The following is a 9,436-nucleotide window of genomic DNA, read 5'->3' on the forward strand; positions in this document are numbered from 1 at the left end:
TCAGGGACTCTTTTTTTTTTTTCTTAAAAAAGCTTACAACACCTAGTATTCCCATGCGGCCTCCCATCCAAGTACTAACCAGGCCTTATTTAAAAGCTTAGACCATTAGTGAAGAAGACTAAGAAGAACTTTTGAAAAAACTCAAACTCTTTCATGCTTTCTGAAGAATCTCAGAGACTTTTTAAGGCTTTTTGAAGCTCAGGCACTCTTTTTTTTTTTTTAAAAGCTTACAGCACCTGGTATTCCCAGGCGGTCTCCCATCCAAGTACTAACCAGGCCCGACCCTGCTTAGCTTCCGAGATCAGACGAGATCGGGCGTGCCCAAGGTGGTATGGCCGTAAGCTAAAACTGCTGCCAAAATTGGGCTATTTAAAAGGTTAGACCATTAGTGAAGAAAACTAAGAACAACTTTTGAAAAAACTCAAGCTCTTTCATGCTTTCTGAAGAATCTCAGAGACTTTTTAAGGCTTTTTGAAGAAGCTCAGGGACTCTTTTTTTTTTTTCTTAAAAAAGCTTACAACACCTAGTATTCCCATGCGGCCTCCCATCCAAGTACTAACCAGGCCTTATTTAAAAGCTTAGACCATTAGTGAAGAAGACTAAGAAGAACTTTTGAAAAAACTCAAACTCTTTCATGCTTTCTGAAGAATCTCAGAGACTTTTTAAGGCTTTTTGAAGCTCAGGCACTCTTTTTTTTTTTTTTTTTTTTTTTAAAAGCTTACAGCACCTGGTATTCCCAGGCGGTCTCCCATCCAAGTACTAACCAGGCCCGACCCTGCTTAGCTTCCGAGATCAGACGAGATCGGGCGTGCCCAAGGTGGTATGGCCGTAAGCGAATACTGCTGCCAAAATTGGGCTATTTAAAAGGTTAGACCATTAGTGAAGAAAACTAAGAACAACTTTTGAAAAAACTCAAACTCTTTCATGCTTTCTGAAGAATCTCAGAGACTTTTTAAGGCTTTTTGAAGCTCAGGCACTCTTTTTTTTTTTTTTAAAAGCTTACAGCACCTGGTATTCCCAGGCGGTCTCCCATCCAAGTACTAACCAGGCCCGACCCTGCTTAGCTTCCGAGATCAGACGAGATCGGGCGTGCCCAAGGTGGTATGGCCGTAAGCGAATACTGCTGCCAAAATTGGGCTATTTAAAAGGTTAGACCATTAGTGAAGAAAACTAAGAACAACTTTTGAAAAAACTCAAACTCTTTCATGCTTTCTGAAGAATCTCAGAGACTTTTTAAGGCTTTTTGAAGCTCAGGCACTCTTTTTTTTTTTTTAAAAAGCTTACAGCACCTGGTATTCCCAGGCGGTCTCCCATCCAAGTACTAACCAGGCCCGACCCTGCTTAGCTTCCGAGATCAGACGAGATGGGGCGTGCCCAAGGTGGTATGGCCGTAAGCGAATACTGCTGCCAAAATTGGGCTATTTAAAAGGTTAGACCATTAGTGAAGAAAACTAAGAACAACTTTTGAAAAAACTCAAACTCTTTCATGCTTTCTGAAGAATCTCAGAGACTTTTTAAGGCTTTTTGAAGCTCAGGCACTCTTTTTTTTTTTTTAAAAAGCTTACAGCACCTGGTATTCCCAGGCGGTCTCCCATCCAAGTACTAACCAGGCCCGACCCTGCTTAGCTTCCGAGATCAGACGAGATCGGGCGTGCCCAAGGTGGTATGGCCGTAAGCGAATACTGCTGCCAAAATTGGGCTATTTAAAAGGTTAGACCATTAGTGAAGAAAACTAAGAACAACTTTTGAAAAAACTCAAACTCTTTCATGCTTTCTGAAGAATCTCAGAGACTTTTTAAGGCTTTTTGAAGCTCAGGCACTCTTTTTTTTTTTTTTAAAAGCTTACAGCACCTGGTATTCCCAGGCGGGCTCCCATCCAAGTACTAACCAGGCCCGACCCTGCTTAGCTTCCGAGATCAGACGAGATCGGGCGTGCCCAAGGTGGTATGGCCGTAAGCGAATACTGCTGCCAAAATTGGGCTATTTAAAAGGTTAGACCATTAGTGAAGAAAACTAAGAACAACTTTTGAAAAAACTCAAACTCTTTCATGCTTTCTGAAGAATCTCAGAGACTTTTTAAGGCTTTTTGAAGCTCAGGCACTCTTTTTTTTTTTTTTTAAAAGCTTACAGCACCTGGTATTCCCAGGCGGTCTCCCATCCAAGTACTAACCAGGCCCGACCCTGCTTAGCTTCCGAGATCAGACGAGATCGGGCGTGCCCAAGGTGGTATGGCCGTAAGCGAATACTGCTGCCAAAATTGGGCTATTTAAAAGGTTAGACCATTAGTGAAGAAAACTAAGAACAACTTTTGAAAAAACTCAAACTCTTTCATGCTTTCTGAAGAATCTCAGAGACTTTTTAAGGCTTTTTGAAGCTCAGGCACTCTTTTTTTTTTTTTTTAAAGCTTACAGCACCTGGTATTCCCAGGCGGTCTCCCATCCAAGTACTAACCAGGCCCGACCCTGCTTAGCTTCCGAGATCAGACGAGATCGGGCGTGCCCAAGGTGGTATGGCCGTAAGCTAAAACTGCTGCCAAAATTGGGCTATTTAAAAGGTTAGACCATTAGTGAAGAAAACTAAGAACAACTTTTGAAAAAACTCAAGCTCTTTCATGCTTTCTGAAGAATCTCAGAGACTTTTTAAGGCTTTTTGAAGAAGCTCAGGGACTCTTTTTTTTTTTTCTTAAAAAAGCTTACAACACCTAGTATTCCCATGCGGCCTCCCATCCAAGTACTAACCAGGCCTTATTTAAAAGCTTAGACCATTAGTGAAGAAGACTAAGAAGAACTTTTGAAAAAACTCAAACTCTTTCATGCTTTCTGAAGAATCTCAGAGACTTTTTAAGGCTTTTTGAAGCTCAGGCACTCTTTTTTTTTTTTTTAAAAGCTTACAGCACCTGGTATTCCCAGGCGGTCTCCCATCCAAGTACTAACCAGGCCCGACCCTGCTTAGCTTCCGAGATCAGACGAGATCGGGCGTGCCCAAGGTGGTATGGCCGTAAGCTAAAACTGCTGCCAAAATTGGGCTATTTAAAAGGTTAGACCATTAGTGAAGAAAACTAAGAACAACTTTTGAAAAAACTCAAGCTCTTTCATGCTTTCTGAAGAATCTCAGAGACTTTTTAAGGCTTTTTGAAGAAGCTCAGGGACTCTTTTTTTTTTTTCTTAAAAAAGCTTACAACACCTAGTATTCCCATGCGGCCTCCCATCCAAGTACTAACCAGGCCTTATTTAAAAGCTTAGACCATTAGTGAAGAAGACTAAGAAGAACTTTTGAAAAAACTCAAACTCTTTCATGCTTTCTGAAGAATCTCAGAGACTTTTTAAGGCTTTTTGAAGCTCAGGCACTCTTTTTTTTTTTTTTTTTTTTTTAAAAGCTTACAGCACCTGGTATTCCCAGGCGGTCTCCCATCCAAGTACTAACCAGGCCCGACCCTGCTTAGCTTCCGAGATCAGACGAGATCGGGCGTGCCCAAGGTGGTATGGCCGTAAGCGAATACTGCTGCCAAAATTGGGCTATTTAAAAGGTTAGACCATTAGTGAAGAAAACTAAGAACAACTTTTGAAAAAACTCAAACTCTTTCATGCTTTCTGAAGAATCTCAGAGACTTTTTAAGGCTTTTTGAAGCTCAGGCACTCTTTTTTTTTTTTTTAAAAGCTTACAGCACCTGGTATTCCCAGGCGGTCTCCCATCCAAGTACTAACCAGGCCCGACCCTGCTTAGCTTCCGAGATCAGACGAGATCGGGCGTGCCCAAGGTGGTATGGCCGTAAGCGAATACTGCTGCCAAAATTGGGCTATTTAAAAGGTTAGACCATTAGTGAAGAAAACTAAGAACAACTTTTGAAAAAACTCAAACTCTTTCATGCTTTCTGAAGAATCTCAGAGACTTTTTAAGGCTTTTTGAAGCTCAGGCACTCTTTTTTTTTTTTTTAAAAAGCTTACAGCACCTGGTATTCCCAGGCGGTCTCCCATCCAAGTACTAACCAGGCCCGACCCTGCTTAGCTTCCGAGATCAGACGAGATCGGGCGTGCCCAAGGTGGTATGGCCGTAAGCTAAAACTGCTGCCAAAATTGGGCTATTTAAAAGGTTAGACCATTAGTGAAGAAAACTAAGAACAACTTTTGAAAAAACTCAAGCTCTTTCATGCTTTCTGAAGAATCTCAGAGACTTTTTAAGGCTTTTTGAAGAAGCTCAGGGACTCTTTTTTTTTTTTCTTAAAAAAGCTTACAACACCTAGTATTCCCATGCGGCCTCCCATCCAAGTACTAACCAGGCCTTATTTAAAAGCTTAGACCATTAGTGAAGAAGACTAAGAAGAACTTTTGAAAAAACTCAAACTCTTTCATGCTTTCTGAAGAATCTCAGAGACTTTTTAAGGCTTTTTGAAGCTCAGGCACTCTTTTTTTTTTTTTAAAAGCTTACAGCACCTGGTATTCCCAGGCGGTCTCCCATCCAAGTACTAACCAGGCCCGACCCTGCTTAGCTTCCGAGATCAGACGAGATCGGGCGTGCCCAAGGTGGTATGGCCGTAAGCTAAAACTGCTGCCAAAATTGGGCTATTTAAAAGGTTAGACCATTAGTGAAGAAAACTAAGAACAACTTTTGAAAAAACTCAAGCTCTTTCATGCTTTCTGAAGAATCTCAGAGACTTTTTAAGGCTTTTTGAAGAAGCTCAGGGACTCTTTTTTTTTTTTCTTAAAAAAGCTTACAACACCTAGTATTCCCATGCGGCCTCCCATCCAAGTACTAACCAGGCCTTATTTAAAAGCTTAGACCATTAGTGAAGAAGACTAAGAAGAACTTTTGAAAAAACTCAAACTCTTTCATGCTTTCTGAAGAATCTCAGAGACTTTTTAAGGCTTTTTGAAGCTCAGGCACTCTTTTTTTTTTTTTTAAAAGCTTACAGCACCTGGTATTCCCAGGCGGTCTCCCATCCAAGTACTAACCAGGCCCGACCCTGCTTAGCTTCCGAGATCAGACGAGATCGGGCGTGCCCAAGGTGGTATGGCCGTAAGCGAATACTGCTGCCAAAATTGGGCTATTTAAAAGGTTAGACCATTAGTGAAGAAAACTAAGAACAACTTTTGAAAAAACTCAAACTCTTTCATGCTTTCTGAAGAATCTCAGAGACTTTTTAAGGCTTTTTGAAGCTCAGGCACTCTTTTTTTTTTTTTTAAAAGCTTACAGCACCTGGTATTCCCAGGCGGTCTCCCATCCAAGTACTAACCAGGCCCGACCCTGCTTAGCTTCCGAGATCAGACGAGATCGGGCGTGCCCAAGGTGGTATGGCCGTAAGCGAATACTGCTGCCAAAATTGGGCTATTTAAAAGGTTAGACCATTAGTGAAGAAAACTAAGAACAACTTTTGAAAAAACTCAAACTCTTTCATGCTTTCTGAAGAATCTCAGAGACTTTTTAAGGCTTTTTGAAGCTCAGGCACTCTTTTTTTTTTTTTTAAAAGCTTACAGCACCTGGTATTCCCAGGCGGTCTCCCATCCAAGTACTAACCAGGCCCGACCCTGCTTAGCTTCCGAGATCAGACGAGATCGGGCGTGCCCAAGGTGGTATGGCCGTAAGCGAATACTGCTGCCAAAATTGGGCTATTTAAAAGGTTAGACCATTAGTGAAGAAAACTAAGAACAACTTTTGAAAAAACTCAAACTCTTTCATGCTTTCTGAAGAATCTCAGAGACTTTTTAAGGCTTTTTGAAGCTCAGGCACTCTTTTTTTTTTTTTAAAAAGCTTACAGCACCTGGTATTCCCAGGCGGTCTCCCATCCAAGTACTAACCAGGCCCGACCCTGCTTAGCTTCCGAGATCAGACGAGATGGGGCGTGCCCAAGGTGGTATGGCCGTAAGCGAATACTGCTGCCAAAATTGGGCTATTTAAAAGGTTAGACCATTAGTGAAGAAAACTAAGAACAACTTTTGAAAAAACTCAAACTCTTTCATGCTTTCTGAAGAATCTCAGAGACTTTTTAAGGCTTTTTGAAGCTCAGGCACTCTTTTTTTTTTTTTTTAAAAGCTTACAGCACCTGGTATTCCCAGGCGGTCTCCCATCCAAGTACTAACCAGGCCCGACCCTGCTTAGCTTCCGAGATCAGACGAGATCGGGCGTGCCCAAGGTGGTATGGCCGTAAGCGAATACTGCTGCCAAAATTGGGCTATTTAAAAGGTTAGACCATTAGTGAAGAAAACTAAGAACAACTTTTGAAAAAACTCAAACTCTTTCATGCTTTCTGAAGAATCTCAGAGACTTTTTAATGCTTTTTGAAGCTCAGGCACTCTTTTTTTTTTTTTTAAAAGCTTACAGCACCTGGTATTCCCAGGCGGTCTCCCATCCAAGTACTAACCAGGCCCGACCCTGCTTAGCTTCCGAGATCAGACGAGATCGGGCGTGCCCAAGGTGGTATGGCCGTAAGCTAAAACTGCTGCCAAAATTGGGCTATCTAAAAGGTTAGACCATTAGTGAAGAAAACTAAGAACAACTTTTGAAAAAACTCAAGCTCTTTCATGCTTTCTGAAGAATCTCAGAGACTTTTTAAGGCTTTTTGAAGAAGCTCAGGGACTCTTTTTTTTTTTTCTTAAAAAAGCTTACAACACCTAGTATTCCCATGCGGCCTCCCATCCAAGTACTAACCAGGCCTTATTTAAAAGCTTAGACCATTAGTGAAGAAGACTAAGAAGAACTTTTGAAAAAACTCAAACTCTTTCATGCTTTCTGAAGAATCTCAGAGACTTTTTAAGGCTTTTTGAAGCTCAGGCACTCTTTTTTTTTTTTTAAAAGCTTACAGCACCTGGTATTCCCAGGCGGTCTCCCATCCAAGTACTAACCAGGCCCGACCCTGCTTAGCTTCCGAGATCAGACGAGATCGGGCGTGCCCAAGGTGGTATGGCCGTAAGCTAAAACTGCTGCCAAAATTGGGCTATTTAAAAGGTTAGACCATTAGTGAAGAAAACTAAGAACAACTTTTGAAAAAACTCAAGCTCTTTCATGCTTTCTGAAGAATCTCAGAGACTTTTTAAGGCTTTTTGAAGAAGCTCAGGGACTCTTTTTTTTTTTTCTTAAAAAAGCTTACAACACCTAGTATTCCCATGCGGCCTCCCATCCAAGTACTAACCAGGCCTTATTTAAAAGCTTAGACCATTAGTGAAGAAGACTAAGAAGAACTTTTGAAAAAACTCAAACTCTTTCATGCTTTCTGAAGAATCTCAGAGACTTTTTAAGGCTTTTTGAAGCTCAGGCACTCTTTTTTTTTTTTTTTTTTTTTTAAAAGCTTACAGCACCTGGTATTCCCAGGCGGTCTCCCATCCAAGTACTAACCAGGCCCGACCCTGCTTAGCTTCCGAGATCAGACGAGATCGGGCGTGCCCAAGGTGGTATGGCCGTAAGCGAATACTGCTGCCAAAATTGGGCTATTTAAAAGGTTAGACCATTAGTGAAGAAAACTAAGAACAACTTTTGAAAAAACTCAAACTCTTTCATGCTTTCTGAAGAATCTCAGAGACTTTTTAAGGCTTTTTGAAGCTCAGGCACTCTTTTTTTTTTTTTTAAAAGCTTACAGCACCTGGTATTCCCAGGCGGTCTCCCATCCAAGTACTAACCAGGCCCGACCCTGCTTAGCTTCCGAGATCAGACGAGATCGGGCGTGCCCAAGGTGGTATGGCCGTAAGCGAATACTGCTGCCAAAATTGGGCTATTTAAAAGGTTAGACCATTAGTGAAGAAAACTAAGAACAACTTTTGAAAAAACTCAAACTCTTTCATGCTTTCTGAAGAATCTCAGAGACTTTTTAAGGCTTTTTGAAGCTCAGGCACTCTTTTTTTTTTTTTTAAAAGCTTACAGCACCTGGTATTCCCAGGCGGTCTCCCATCCAAGTACTAACCAGGCCCGACCCTGCTTAGCTTCCGAGATCAGACGAGATCGGGCGTGCCCAAGGTGGTATGGCCGTAAGCGAATACTGCTGCCAAAATTGGGCTATTTAAAAGGTTAGACCATTAGTGAAGAAAACTAAGAACAACTTTTGAAAAAACTCAAACTCTTTCATGCTTTCTGAAGAATCTCAGAGACTTTTTAAGGCTTTTTGAAGCTCAGGCACTCTTTTTTTTTTTTTTAAAAGCTTACAGCACCTGGTATTCCCAGGCGGTCTCCCATCCAAGTACTAACCAGGCCCGACCCTGCTTAGCTTCCGAGATCAGACGAGATCGGGCGTGCCCAAGGTGGTATGGCCGTAAGCGAATACTGCTGCCAAAATTGGGCTATTTAAAAGGTTAGACCATTAGTGAAGAAAACTAAGAACAACTTTTGAAAAAACTCAAACTCTTTCATGCTTTCTGAAGAATCTCAGAGACTTTTTAAGGCTTTTTGAAGCTCAGGCACTCTTTTTTTTTTTTTTTAAAAGCTTACAGCACCTGGTATTCCCAGGCGGTCTCCCATCCAAGTACTAACCAGGCCCGACCCTGCTTAGCTTCCGAGATCAGACGAGATCGGGCGTGCCCAAGGTGGTATGGCCGTAAGCGAATACTGCTGCCAAAATTGGGCTATTTAAAAGGTTAGACCATTAGTGAAGAAAACTAAGAACAACTTTTGAAAAAACTCAAACTCTTTCATGCTTTCTGAAGAATCTCAGAGACTTTTTAAGGCTTTTTGAAGCTCAGGCACTCTTTTTTTTTTTTTTAAAAGCTTACAGCACCTGGTATTCCCAGGCGGTCTCCCATCCAAGTACTAACCAGGCCCGACCCTGCTTAGCTTCCGAGATCAGACGAGATCGGGCGTGCCCAAGGTGGTATGGCCGTAAGCGAATACTGCTGCCAAAATTGGGCTATTTAAAAGGTTAGACCATTAGTGAAGAAAACTAAGAACAACTTTTGAAAAAACTCAAACTCTTTCATGCTTTCTGAAGAATCTCAGAGACTTTTTAAGGCTTTTTGAAGCTCAGGCACTCTTTTTTTTTTTTTTTAAAAGCTTACAGCACCTGGTATTCCCAGGCGGTCTCCCATCCAAGTACTAACCAGGCCCGACCCTGCTTAGCTTCCGAGATCAGACGAGATCGGGCGTGCCCAAGGTGGTATGGCCGTAAGCGAATACTGCTGCCAAAATTGGGCTATTTAAAAGGTTAGACCATTAGTGAAGAAAACTAAGAACAACTTTTGAAAAAACTCAAACTCTTTCATGCTTTCTGAAGAATCTCAGAGACTTTTTAAGGCTTTTTGAAGCTCAGGCACTCTTTTTTTTTTTTTTAAAAGCTTACAGCACCTGGTATTCCCAGGCGGTCTCCCATCCAAGTACTAACCAGGCCCGACCCTGCTTAGCTTCCGAGATCAGACGAGATCGGGCGTGCCCAAGGTGGTATGGCCGTAAGCTAAAACTGCTGCCAAAATTGGGCTATTTAAAAGGTTAGACCATTAGTGAAGAAAACTAAGAACAACTTTTG

At 41.8% G+C, this 9,436-nt stretch overlaps 28 non-coding genes across 28 annotated transcripts; all 28 read right to left on the minus strand.

Annotated features, from left to right (window-relative positions):
* Positions 1–224: 224 nt before the first annotated feature.
* LOC143703683 (5S ribosomal RNA) lies at positions 225–343 on the minus strand. Its single transcript, XR_013191283.1, has one exon. It is a non-coding gene; the product is annotated as a 5S ribosomal RNA (ribosomal RNA).
* A 372-nt stretch (positions 344–715) lies between these two features.
* On the minus strand, positions 716–834 carry LOC143703685 (5S ribosomal RNA). The gene has a single exon (XR_013191285.1). It is a non-coding gene; the product is annotated as a 5S ribosomal RNA (ribosomal RNA).
* A 162-nt stretch (positions 835–996) lies between these two features.
* LOC143703686 (5S ribosomal RNA) lies at positions 997–1,115 on the minus strand. The gene has a single exon (XR_013191286.1). It is a non-coding gene; the product is annotated as a 5S ribosomal RNA (ribosomal RNA).
* A 162-nt stretch (positions 1,116–1,277) lies between these two features.
* LOC143703833 (5S ribosomal RNA) lies at positions 1,278–1,396 on the minus strand. Its single transcript, XR_013191426.1, has one exon. It is a non-coding gene; the product is annotated as a 5S ribosomal RNA (ribosomal RNA).
* A 162-nt stretch (positions 1,397–1,558) lies between these two features.
* LOC143703687 (5S ribosomal RNA) lies at positions 1,559–1,677 on the minus strand. The gene has a single exon (XR_013191287.1). It is a non-coding gene; the product is annotated as a 5S ribosomal RNA (ribosomal RNA).
* A 162-nt stretch (positions 1,678–1,839) lies between these two features.
* Positions 1,840–1,958, minus strand: LOC143703767 (5S ribosomal RNA). Its single transcript, XR_013191363.1, has one exon. It is a non-coding gene; the product is annotated as a 5S ribosomal RNA (ribosomal RNA).
* A 163-nt stretch (positions 1,959–2,121) lies between these two features.
* On the minus strand, positions 2,122–2,240 carry LOC143703688 (5S ribosomal RNA). The gene has a single exon (XR_013191288.1). It is a non-coding gene; the product is annotated as a 5S ribosomal RNA (ribosomal RNA).
* Positions 2,241–2,402: 162 nt separating this feature from the next.
* LOC143703689 (5S ribosomal RNA) lies at positions 2,403–2,521 on the minus strand. Its single transcript, XR_013191289.1, has one exon. It is a non-coding gene; the product is annotated as a 5S ribosomal RNA (ribosomal RNA).
* A 363-nt stretch (positions 2,522–2,884) lies between these two features.
* Positions 2,885–3,003, minus strand: LOC143703691 (5S ribosomal RNA). The gene has a single exon (XR_013191291.1). It is a non-coding gene; the product is annotated as a 5S ribosomal RNA (ribosomal RNA).
* A 371-nt stretch (positions 3,004–3,374) lies between these two features.
* Positions 3,375–3,493, minus strand: LOC143703692 (5S ribosomal RNA). The gene has a single exon (XR_013191292.1). It is a non-coding gene; the product is annotated as a 5S ribosomal RNA (ribosomal RNA).
* A 162-nt stretch (positions 3,494–3,655) lies between these two features.
* Positions 3,656–3,774, minus strand: LOC143703693 (5S ribosomal RNA). The gene has a single exon (XR_013191293.1). It is a non-coding gene; the product is annotated as a 5S ribosomal RNA (ribosomal RNA).
* A 163-nt stretch (positions 3,775–3,937) lies between these two features.
* On the minus strand, positions 3,938–4,056 carry LOC143703694 (5S ribosomal RNA). The gene has a single exon (XR_013191294.1). It is a non-coding gene; the product is annotated as a 5S ribosomal RNA (ribosomal RNA).
* Positions 4,057–4,418: 362 nt separating this feature from the next.
* On the minus strand, positions 4,419–4,537 carry LOC143703695 (5S ribosomal RNA). The gene has a single exon (XR_013191295.1). It is a non-coding gene; the product is annotated as a 5S ribosomal RNA (ribosomal RNA).
* A 363-nt stretch (positions 4,538–4,900) lies between these two features.
* On the minus strand, positions 4,901–5,019 carry LOC143703696 (5S ribosomal RNA). The gene has a single exon (XR_013191296.1). It is a non-coding gene; the product is annotated as a 5S ribosomal RNA (ribosomal RNA).
* A 162-nt stretch (positions 5,020–5,181) lies between these two features.
* LOC143703697 (5S ribosomal RNA) lies at positions 5,182–5,300 on the minus strand. Its single transcript, XR_013191297.1, has one exon. It is a non-coding gene; the product is annotated as a 5S ribosomal RNA (ribosomal RNA).
* A 162-nt stretch (positions 5,301–5,462) lies between these two features.
* On the minus strand, positions 5,463–5,581 carry LOC143703698 (5S ribosomal RNA). The gene has a single exon (XR_013191298.1). It is a non-coding gene; the product is annotated as a 5S ribosomal RNA (ribosomal RNA).
* A 162-nt stretch (positions 5,582–5,743) lies between these two features.
* Positions 5,744–5,862, minus strand: LOC143703834 (5S ribosomal RNA). The gene has a single exon (XR_013191427.1). It is a non-coding gene; the product is annotated as a 5S ribosomal RNA (ribosomal RNA).
* A 163-nt stretch (positions 5,863–6,025) lies between these two features.
* Positions 6,026–6,144, minus strand: LOC143703699 (5S ribosomal RNA). The gene has a single exon (XR_013191299.1). It is a non-coding gene; the product is annotated as a 5S ribosomal RNA (ribosomal RNA).
* A 162-nt stretch (positions 6,145–6,306) lies between these two features.
* Positions 6,307–6,425, minus strand: LOC143703700 (5S ribosomal RNA). The gene has a single exon (XR_013191300.1). It is a non-coding gene; the product is annotated as a 5S ribosomal RNA (ribosomal RNA).
* A 362-nt stretch (positions 6,426–6,787) lies between these two features.
* Positions 6,788–6,906, minus strand: LOC143703702 (5S ribosomal RNA). Its single transcript, XR_013191302.1, has one exon. It is a non-coding gene; the product is annotated as a 5S ribosomal RNA (ribosomal RNA).
* Positions 6,907–7,277: 371 nt separating this feature from the next.
* On the minus strand, positions 7,278–7,396 carry LOC143703704 (5S ribosomal RNA). The gene has a single exon (XR_013191303.1). It is a non-coding gene; the product is annotated as a 5S ribosomal RNA (ribosomal RNA).
* A 162-nt stretch (positions 7,397–7,558) lies between these two features.
* Positions 7,559–7,677, minus strand: LOC143703705 (5S ribosomal RNA). Its single transcript, XR_013191304.1, has one exon. It is a non-coding gene; the product is annotated as a 5S ribosomal RNA (ribosomal RNA).
* A 162-nt stretch (positions 7,678–7,839) lies between these two features.
* LOC143703706 (5S ribosomal RNA) lies at positions 7,840–7,958 on the minus strand. Its single transcript, XR_013191305.1, has one exon. It is a non-coding gene; the product is annotated as a 5S ribosomal RNA (ribosomal RNA).
* Positions 7,959–8,120: 162 nt separating this feature from the next.
* Positions 8,121–8,239, minus strand: LOC143703707 (5S ribosomal RNA). The gene has a single exon (XR_013191306.1). It is a non-coding gene; the product is annotated as a 5S ribosomal RNA (ribosomal RNA).
* Positions 8,240–8,402: 163 nt separating this feature from the next.
* On the minus strand, positions 8,403–8,521 carry LOC143703708 (5S ribosomal RNA). Its single transcript, XR_013191307.1, has one exon. It is a non-coding gene; the product is annotated as a 5S ribosomal RNA (ribosomal RNA).
* A 162-nt stretch (positions 8,522–8,683) lies between these two features.
* LOC143703709 (5S ribosomal RNA) lies at positions 8,684–8,802 on the minus strand. Its single transcript, XR_013191308.1, has one exon. It is a non-coding gene; the product is annotated as a 5S ribosomal RNA (ribosomal RNA).
* A 163-nt stretch (positions 8,803–8,965) lies between these two features.
* Positions 8,966–9,084, minus strand: LOC143703710 (5S ribosomal RNA). The gene has a single exon (XR_013191309.1). It is a non-coding gene; the product is annotated as a 5S ribosomal RNA (ribosomal RNA).
* A 162-nt stretch (positions 9,085–9,246) lies between these two features.
* On the minus strand, positions 9,247–9,365 carry LOC143703711 (5S ribosomal RNA). Its single transcript, XR_013191310.1, has one exon. It is a non-coding gene; the product is annotated as a 5S ribosomal RNA (ribosomal RNA).
* Positions 9,366–9,436: the final 71 nt, after the last annotated feature.

Source organism: Siphateles boraxobius, unplaced genomic scaffold, assembly GCF_051911475.1.
Source record: "Siphateles boraxobius isolate OS27281-9 unplaced genomic scaffold, OSU_SipBor_1 389, whole genome shotgun sequence".
Lineage (NCBI taxonomy): Eukaryota > Metazoa > Chordata > Actinopteri > Cypriniformes > Leuciscidae > Siphateles > Siphateles boraxobius.